This window comes from Macaca nemestrina, chromosome 11 (assembly GCF_043159975.1).
Source record: "Macaca nemestrina isolate mMacNem1 chromosome 11, mMacNem.hap1, whole genome shotgun sequence".
Classification (NCBI taxonomy): Eukaryota; Metazoa; Chordata; class Mammalia; order Primates; family Cercopithecidae; genus Macaca; species Macaca nemestrina.
Window position 1 is genome coordinate 73254782 of NC_092135.1, and position 10398 is coordinate 73265179.

At 39.6% G+C, this 10398-nt stretch overlaps 1 pseudogene; it reads right to left on the reverse strand.

Annotated features, from left to right (window-relative positions):
- Positions 1–9005: 9005 nt before the first annotated feature.
- Positions 9006–10167, reverse strand: LOC105483199 (UDP-sugar transporter protein SLC35A5 pseudogene; annotated as a pseudogene).
- Between the last annotated feature and the right edge of the window lie 231 nt (positions 10168–10398).

Genomic DNA, 10398 nt, shown 5'->3' on the forward strand with positions numbered 1-10398 from the left:
ACCTTCCTGTAGTAAAATCCAGCTTCCTCAGTTCACTGTGAATTTGTGAAGAATCAATGGACAGTTGGGACAGATGTGACACAATGGGGCTTTCTGAGGGTTTACAAACATTCTTTACTCTAACTTGGGAAAGTGAACTAAGCTAAAGCAGAATAATCCTTTGGTTTTCATTAAGTTGCCTTGAAGAAACAGGAAGTAGGATACTAGTTCATTGGAAAAGCAGAGTATACTGGATGTGATGCTGCGGTGGGGTTTGTGTCCTCCTGCTACATGCTAACTGATGCTAGCATTAATACATTACACTCACATGGCGCTTTCCAGTTACAAGACATGTTCATGTGTATTAGCTTACTTAATCCTCATGAAAACCCTGTGAAACTGATGAGTCTACAGATCAGGAGACAAGCTCTGAGAGATTAAGTGATGAGTCCAGGATTGTACAGGAGGCAAGTGACAGAGAGGGGTCAAGCCAGCTCTTACATCTTCAGTCAAAGGGCCTGCATCCCGGAGCTGGAGGAGAGGGGCCAGAGGGAGGAGGCCTGTTGGAGGTCCTGGGTGATGTGAAAAGAGCTTTTTCCAGCAGCTAGGAAGCCAGGGCGCCCAGTGTTGGGGTCAGCAGAGAGCAGGAGGCCAGCTTCCCTGAATGGGACCTGCTTTGTACTCAGGGGGTGCTGAGATTGCCCTATGCTCCTTGTGTACAAGGGCTAGACTCGTGCATCAGACTATTGGGCCTGGTTCCACTTTGTTTTTCCTTAAAGAAGGAGGGAGGGGAAACCCAAATTGTGGTTAGATTCAAAAGATCAGACAGGGGCAAAATCACTCCCTGTGGTGGTTACTTCCAGTAGTGGTGGGAGCAGCAAAACCAGCCCCCAAGAGTAGTTTATGAGGGGTAATGTGATCTGTGGGAGGAAGATCTAAACATGCAGTGTTCTTCCAATGCTGTTCTTACCCAGTATGGAAGTCGTTACAACTGTCATCTCTGTAAATGAACTTCTCTCTCTCTCTTTCACACACACACACACACACACACACACACGCACACACACACCCCTATTATTTATTTAGCTCTTCTTTTCTCTAAGCCAGGGACTTTACAGTCACTATTTCATTTAAGTTTGTTATTGTGCATTTTTAAGTCCAGGTACCAGATGAGAAAACTGAGATTCAGAGACATTAAGTAAGTTTTTCAAAGTCACAGCTTATTAGTGATGGTACCTGGACTCAGACTCAAGTCTGACTTCAGATTCCTAGCTCTTACCCACTATGCTTTGCTGGCCATCATGGGATGCTTCACTGTTAATATTTGCTAGCACTAATGCTGACCCTGACAAGATATTGTCTAGGACAGTGGTTATGCATCGGAGTCATGAAGATACTTCGAAAATCAGATTCCTGGTCACCTCCCTCAGAAACATGAAATCGAAATATCTGAGTGTGAGGGCCATGAATCTCTATTTTCAAAAATTCTTCCCAGGCAATTCTGACGAAGACAGCTCAGTTCAGGTCTGTGAACTGGCATCTGTAAACTGCTGCTCTAGTGCTTTTACATTTTTTAGCCCTGTCTTATATGTAACTTTATTTGCTTCTGAGAAACAACATACATAAGTAAAGAGGCAGGCACAGGAAGTATGCTGGCTCAGCGCCATGGTTCAGCTTTGCCACCCAGGACCGAGAAAGGAAAAACTAGTTGGGGACTATCTCTGGACAAGTTCTTATCCAACGTGTATATACTGAATTCAGATGACTGTGAGGAGACAGTGTCAATTCAAAATTGAGAAAGATGAGAGAAAGACTGAAGGCTCAGGCCGTAAAAGAGGCTGCTTTTCCAAGGAAATATGGCGCAGAGAGAGAATAGCTTAAACTGAACCAGTTTAACAGAATGAAAAGGTCAAGATTATGCGTATTAGGTTGGTGCAAAAGTAATTGCGGTTTTTGCCATTAAAAGTAAGAGCAAAAACTGCAGTTGATTTTGCACCAACCTAAATATGTCACCAGCTGCTGTAACAGTTAGAACCCAAAATATAACAATGGCCCAAGCATAATAGAAGTTGATTTCTCATCCAGACAACAAACCAAGAGACATGTTTCAGGTTGGTAGGTGGCTGTCTTCCAGAAGGTGGTTCAAAGACCAAACCTTCCATTTTGTGGCTCAGTGATCCCCTAGGGCCTCACTGCCTCCTGCCAGTGGAAGGAGATTGAGAGCATGCAGGGGACATGCCTACTTCTTAAAAGCCTTAGCCTTCTAGCCACAGCCTAGGAGATCTCAACTACCCGCCCACCCCTAATAGAAGGGGAACTGGGAAATACCGTGTATTTGTATGCCAATAAAGAAAGAGAAACAGAGTATTTTGTGAACACTATGTTCAGCTGGTCTTTGCCATATCATGTGAGAGTCCCCCTCAAAGCCTGCCATGGCAGTCCTCTTAATGGCAGGTGAAATAAAACAGAATAATCCTGGACAAGGCAGAACAGTGCTTTACATTTAAGTTTAGCCCAAGCTAATTGAGTAATATGAGACTGGATGTTTGTTACATCTCTGGGAAATTCTGCTGAAACTCCAGTGTCACAGGAAGGCACAGAAAAGAAAGCAGGAAATGACTAGTACAAGGCTTTGTCAACCAAACAAGGTAGAGGACTTTTTCTTTTTTCTTTTTTTTCTCTTTGAGACAGAGTCTCTCTCTGTCGCCCAGCCTGGAGTGCAGTGGCACAATCTCGGCTCACTGCAACCTCTGCCTCCCAGGTTCAGGTCGTTCTCCTGCATCAGCCTCCCGAGTAGCTGGGACTACAAGCACCCGCCACCACACCTGGCTATTTTTTTTGTATTTTCAGTAGAGACGGGGTTTCACTGTGTTAGTCAGGATGGTCTTGATCTCCTGGCATCGTGATCCACCTGCCTCTGCCTCCCAAAGTGCTGGGATTACAGGCATGAACCACTGCACCCGGCCAAGGGCTTTTTCATAAAAGTCGTTGTTCTTATCTTTCCTCTAATTTTGCCTGAATCAGTGACAATGTCGTCAGAGATGAACACCTGTCCAGGGCCCACACACAACACTTGGAGCAAATGCTGCCCCTCACAAAATATGAGATATTACAGTGCTCTCACTAGGCCCTTGGTGGAAACTAGTGTCTTTCTTCTATCCTGCAAGGGAAAGGCAGATTTTTAAAAAAATCTCTCCCATATATCCCCAGAAAATAAAAACGCTTTAACCTCTGGATCTGCAAAGTCATGACACAACCTCCCTGTTTTCTTCTCAATGTCCAAAACCCAGTGATTTAGTGTATGGCCTACTCTGAGAAGTGAAAACTGTCAAATTCCATTATTGGATTTCTTTTTCATCCAAACGCCAGGATCATATTCTTCCTTCTTGAGCAGAATAAATAATAAAATCTATATTTAAGAATACCTAGTGTCACACAGATATATGTTAAAAAGATCTGGCCAGGTGTGGTGGCTCATGCCTGTAATCGCACTTTGGGAGGCAGAGGAGGGTGGATCATGGGGTCGGGAGTTCGAGACTAGCCTGGCCAACTTAGTGAAACCCTGTCTCTACTAAAAACACACACACACACACACACACACACACACACACAAATTATCTGGGCATGGTGGTGTGCACCTGTAATCCTAACTACTCAGAAGGCTGAGGCAGGAGAATCGCTGGAAGCAGGAGGCAGAGGTTGCAGTGAGCTGAGATCGCACCATTGCACTCCAGCCCCGGTGACAGTGAGAGACTCCGTCTCAAAAAAAAAAGAAAAACAAATACAGTAGTTTCGGTTGATGACATCTTACAAGAGGCAATAATATAAAGAGGCTTCTAAGTCAAGCTGCATTAATAGATGGGGCCCAGATCATGATAGGTAGTTATTTCACGATTCTCTGCATATGAGGGTCCTTGTTCAATTTTGAGTCAACATGTTAAATGGATCATTCTAAAACTGCAGTGTTTCCTGAAAAGAATGAGTGATGATGGGAAGGATCTGAGCATCAAGTCCCATGGAAAATTGCAGACAGAAACTACGATTTGTATCATGGGGAAGAAAAGATCAAGATGAGTCTGATAACTGAGGGCCCAGGAACTAAGGAGTGCTTAGTGTTACTTTGAATACCTCTGGGGACAAACCAGACCAATGTTAAAAGTTTTGGAGCATTAGATTTAAGCCCGTATATAAAGAAGAATTTTCTAACGATTTACAGTTTTCTAAAAATGAAATGGGCTCTTTAGTGACATAGAGGAGCTTTTTGTTAAGAATTGTATAAAGGGGTCCTTGCTCTGAATGGGAGGTTGTTCAAGATTACACCTTTTGGTTCTGACATTTTCTGAAGCGGTATTGGATTTTGGGGGAAAAGCAAGCTCTGTGCAGGAGCAAAATAGGCACTCCCAGGAGACACAGAATGATTAAAGACACCAAATAACGTAAAACGACAGGCACAAAAACAATGTATCTTCATCGTTTGCAGGCCATCAATGTTAAATTTGACTGTTTTAGCTCCTGCTGTTCCATTATCTGACATGCCCTTCCTTCAATTAATGCACGTTTAAATCTCACCCAACCTTTCTCCTAAGATTTCCCTAATTCCCAGGATGCAGGGCTTATCTTCTTCCTTTGAATTCCTGTGGCAAATTGTGTGTACTTCCTTTTAAAAAGTATTAGAAGGCTTCCAGTAATAAGAACTAATACATGTTTATTATAGGACACATATAGCCTTGCAGCCAGATTGAATTCAAATCCTGGCTACACAACCTAATAGCTGTGTGATGGGAAATTTACTCTAAGTCTGCTCTTCACTTTTCTACAAAGCAGAGATAACAACATACCTAACTCAAAGGGGTTTTGAGAAATTAAGTAAGTTAAATGTATACAATGCTTAAAATAGTGTCTCATTAGGTGTTGCTATAGTAAAAATAGTGGTCATCAAAAAATATAGAAAAGTAGAAAGAAGTAATCCATAACTCTGCCACCCAAAGACAACTACACTGTTTTTCCTATTTTTTAAAGATAGCTGTTACTATACTGCACATATAATTTCGTGTTCCAGTTTTTTACTTAATATTACAACGTAAAAATTTCTATAGCATATAAAATTCCTCATAAACCAAATATAAATGGCTACACAATGATTTACCATGTGTAATGCTATGACTTATTAGTAATTATATTTGTATTTATTACATAATTATTTATTACATAATTATTTTCCAAATTGAGGTTGTTTTCAAACTTGACTATTAAAAGTGATGCTATAATGAAAGTTTTTCCTTTGATATCTTTTATTCTCCACCCCACCCTCCATACATTCACTTTCTTCATCATTGGTGTGAGCTTCTTGAGGCCAGGGACCAAAGTAAGGCCTTAGTCTTACTTGGTATCCTACACATATGGTGTCCTATACACAAAATGAAATATCCTGATCAATATGTCATGTGTCAAATATCATTAAGCAAAGTTAAAAGTCAATTAGTGAAAATATAATTCTTTTGGTTTCGATGACAGTTTATTTTCTCACAGTTCTGGAGACAGGGAAGTTCAAGATCAATGTGCTGGGTGATGCAGTTTCTGGTGAAGGCTCTCTCTTTCTGGCCTGCAGATGGCTGCCTTCTTATACGTCCACATATGGCAGGATGACAGAGAGAGAGAAGAGGAGAAGAGAAGAGAGGAGTAGAGAGGAGAAGAGAGGGCAGAGAAGAAGACAGTAAGATCTCTAGTGTCTCTTCTTATAGGGACATTAATCCCATCATAAGGGACCCACCCTCATTACCTCATATGACCTAATTATCTCCCAAAGGCTTTACCTCTAAATACCATCAAATTGGAGCTCAGGATTTCAGTATATAAATTTGTTGGGGGAAGAATTCAGTCCATAGTAATAGTACACATGGCCAAAAAAGAGTAAGGGAGTAATTTGAAGTGGTACTGGAAATCACTGATTTTATAAACAACCAGGAAACTTAATTGTTTCAGATGCATAGAGACCCCAAATTAATGCTGACCACATTTCCCCCCAATAATTTCAGTATTTATAAAGATGCAAATAATTTGCAGTGAAAAACTCTCTCTCCTGTCCCTGTTTTCTAGCCACCCATTTCTTTCCCAGATGCTGTGGCCAGTGCTTTTGTCCCTTCCAGAGACAGTATGTGTGTATTCAGACCTCTTATGGACACATGGGTTTCAGAATTCAGAACACTCCGGGTTTAGGCAGTAATAAGGTGCACATAGCATGTATTCCATAACACCTCAGGCTCTCTCCAGGATGCCCAGTCATCCCTGCTTGCCCCAGACTATCCTGGCTTCAGCACTGTATGTCCCTCATCCTAGGAGCCCTCTCCATCCCAGGCAAAGTAGGCTGTTTTGATGACTTTTTAATTTATCCAAGCTTTTATGAATGGCTTTTCTTTTGCCTTTACTACTTCTTAACACCAATTCAAAATTGTTTTAAAATCACTTTATTCTTCCTTTTCTGTCCTTTGGTTTTCAGACTTTCTCTCTCTTTCAAACCATTAGGCAAAACATATTCTGACAAACATGAAATTCCACATTAAAGTAGACACAATTTTAATACTCGTTAAGAATTAACATCAAAATAACTAGATAAATAAAATTAGCAGGATTATCAGAGGATAGTATAAAAGGCAATTGCAGAGTTCTTTCCCTGTTCTTTTTTGTTGTTGCTGAGAACATGCTATTACAACATGTTTCTTTTATTTTTATCATGAATTTTCTATTGATACATAACATTTTATATATTTATAGGGCACATGTGATATTCTGTCACATGCATAGATTGTGTCATAATCAAGCCAGGGTATTGGAGCTATTTATCATCTTGAGTAGTTATCATTTCTATGTATTGGAAACATTTCAAGTCTTTTCTTCTAGCTATTTAAAAATATACAACATATTGGTATAAACTACAGACACCCAACTTTGCTACTAAACGTTAGAACTTATTCCTTCTATCTAACTTTATGTTTGTAGCCATTAATCAATCTCTCTTTACCCCGCCCCCCCCCACCCATACACACTTCCCAGCCTCTGGATACTATCGTTCTATTCTCTACCTCCATGAGATCAACATTTTTCGCTCCCACATATGAGTGAGAACATACAATATTTGTCTTTCTGTACCTGCATTATTTTCCTTAACATAATGATCTCTGGTTCCATCCATGTTGCTGCAAATGACATGATTTCAGTTTTTATGGTCAAATAGCATTCCATTGTGTGTATATGTACTACATTTTCTTTACCCATTTATCCATTGATGAACTCCTATCTGTTGATTCTATATCTTTGCTATTGTGAATACTGCTGCCATAAACATGGGATGTATGTACTCGTTTGACATGTTGATGTTTTTTCAGCTGTGAACCTGTCTGATCCTGGGTTTTTTTTGGTTGTTAGGTATTAATTACTGCCTCAATTTCAGAACTTTTATTGGTCTATTCAGGGGTTGGAATTCTTCCTGGTTTAGTCTTGGGAGGGTGTATGTGTTCAGGAATATATCAATTTCTTCTAGATTTTCTAGTTTATTTGCATAAAGGTGTTTGTAGTGTTCTCTGGTGGTAGTTTGTATTTCTGTGGGGTCAGCTATGATATCCCCTTTATCATTTTAAAAAAATAATTATTTTAATTACAAATTTCCACCAATTCTTGCCAATCATATTATTGTGGATATCACAAATGAATTATTTAACAGTATTACCTTATATTCATCTGCATGAAACTTAAGAGAAAGGAGAGAAGAAATGTATACGTTTCTGAGAATGACACCATAAAGCTCATATTTACAGTATGGTAGTCTGTAAACATACAGGCCTGCCAGTTCAAGCCCACTCTTCTATCATCACCCAGCTGCACGACCCTGAGCAAGTCACTTTTGTCTGCTCATTTTAAAAATCATCTATCACCTGACTTCTCTATCTATGAGAGTTAACTGGCTGCATGCAAATACCATGAAAAATACCATGCACTTATAAGTGTGAAGTAGCACTGTAAAGTGACTTATATATTACTGGTCTTTCTATTTTTAGAGTAATAATATTCATATATCAGTAAAAGCCAACATGTGTTTGCTAAGTGATCCTTTTGAAAGGATCCCTTTAAAAGCTCCTAGGTATCAGCTTTACTGACAATCTGGTATGATTCTGAAGCCAGCATCTCAACTCTTGGAATGATATACAATAGTCACAACTTGAATTAGCAACTAATAAAATAAAATGCCCTCTTATTCTCCAAAATGTAATAATTCAGGAGTAATGACATCAAGATTTTGTAATACTCAAACTAAAAATGTCCCATCATGGCTCGTTTAAATGACTTAAAGTACAAGTGGTAACTATGGTGACTAGGGAATCAACATTTAAAACATCAAAATATTATTGCAAAAATCAAATTTCCCATGAATTTCTAAAAATTAAAATTCTGAGATTTTTGTGTCTGAGAAACTGCTTCTTCAGCAAAATATTTAGCACTGACTGCATCATCCCAAATCTATGGTATGGCCAGGTATTTAGGTCCTTCAAGCAACATTTTTAGAAAGGGTCCCATTGCTCTTTACTTTCAAAATGACTATCTCTAGGGCCTCAAAATTCAAGAGACAACCTATATATTTATAATGTTAAAAAAGGGAAGACTTTGGCATGTGAACCAGAACTATGTAATTGTGAATATCTGGCAAATTGATCTCTATGTGTATATATAAGGTATAGCTGACATGATTATTACAAGTTTTTTGGAAGCTTGAAGGCCAAGGAAAATAATCTGCAAATATATCTTGCTGATTTATCAAGTACTGAGATGTTAATGAATTCTTCATATTGTTACTCATATATCAGTTCTTTAGAATTTCTTAGCCTTTAAGTACTCTAAGCCTTGGATGTAACCATTTAGGGAGTAGCTAGATATATGCAAATAATATTATGATTTAGAAACATTTCTGCTTTATCAAAGTGAAAAGATAAATATTGCAAACACTGAAAATGTGAAAATAAGGTTCGAGAGAGCTGCCAACTATTTGGGTACCAATTAGAAAGTATCTTCATCTGATTCATCACTCTTGGGTTTGGCAAGTCTTTCTAGTTCTTCTCCATCCCCACTGGAACTCTCCCAAAGATTGCCACTTAGATCTCGGATCCTTTCTTGCCTAGGTGTGTATTCTGGACCTTGAGGCTTGCTGGCAATATAAATAAATATAGAGACAAGGACTGATGGGGCTTCCAAGAAAAATTCCAGGGAGGGCCTGAAGTCAAAGACCAGGACAGACACTGTTGTGATAATGACAGTGGTAACCTGGGCCCTTAAGACATGGAACATGTTGTCCAGGAACTTCAGAATGAAAACCACTGAAAGGCCCTGGAATGCAGTTACAAAAATAAGGGCTACTGAAAATGCATTGTGGCCATAAAAAATTCCACAGTTCTTAATCTGATCACAGTTACTCCTCTGAAGGCCCAGAGTCAGCCCATTAAACAGAATGCCAAAGAAACAGAGTTTGCTGTTCTGTATGAAGATGGTTTCAGTGAGCTGGTTCCCTTCCTTCAATATATTTTCATTATAGATATTAGCCATCGAAGAAATAAAACACTGGACTATAATAAGAACATGGCCCATGCCAAGATGGACGTGACTGAAAACCTTGACTGTGGTGTTCCATTTAGCTTCAGGAAAAGTCCATTCCTTTGTTGTACAGTTGTCTTTTCTGGGACACTCAATTCTGAAAAGAAGGCAGGAATTGGATGGGCTGAAGAAGGCATCATGATGAAATCCATGTCCTGCCAAGTTGTGCTGTAAAGTTTTAGTCCCAGCAGTCAAGGCCAAAATAGACAAAAATAAAATCAGGAAGGAAGCCCACTGGATCCAGTTTAGATGCCTCTTCAGCACTATCCTGAATAGAAGAGCTGTTGTTATAATTCTAAAATTTGAGAAGACAACAGCCATGGCCTTTCTTTATGACACAGAATGGCACAAGCACACAGAAAACTAGCTTCACCAGTTCTGAGCACACATTCACCGTAGTTGGAAGATAATCATACTTGTTTTCTTCATTGGCAGCATACTTCACCAGTAATATGTGACTTGAGCTTAAAGCAATGAATATGCACCTAGCAGGAATGTATACATTGTTGACAAGGGGTATATTATAAGATGACTACAGCACTGTTTTTCCATTTGACTGTTTTTTAATTGCATCCCAGAGCTGAGACAGTAACTGTCTGGCCCCATAGTAGCAGCAGTAGCCTTTAGGGTCCATAGGTGGAGAAGTTACAGTAGGTATAGGCAAAAGAGCCTCTGCTTCTAAGTCGCCTATTGTGGAACCCCTTTATCTTTTTTTTTTTTTTTAGATAGAGTCTTTCTCTGTCGCCCAGGCTGGAGTGCAGTGGCACCATCTCGGCTCACTGA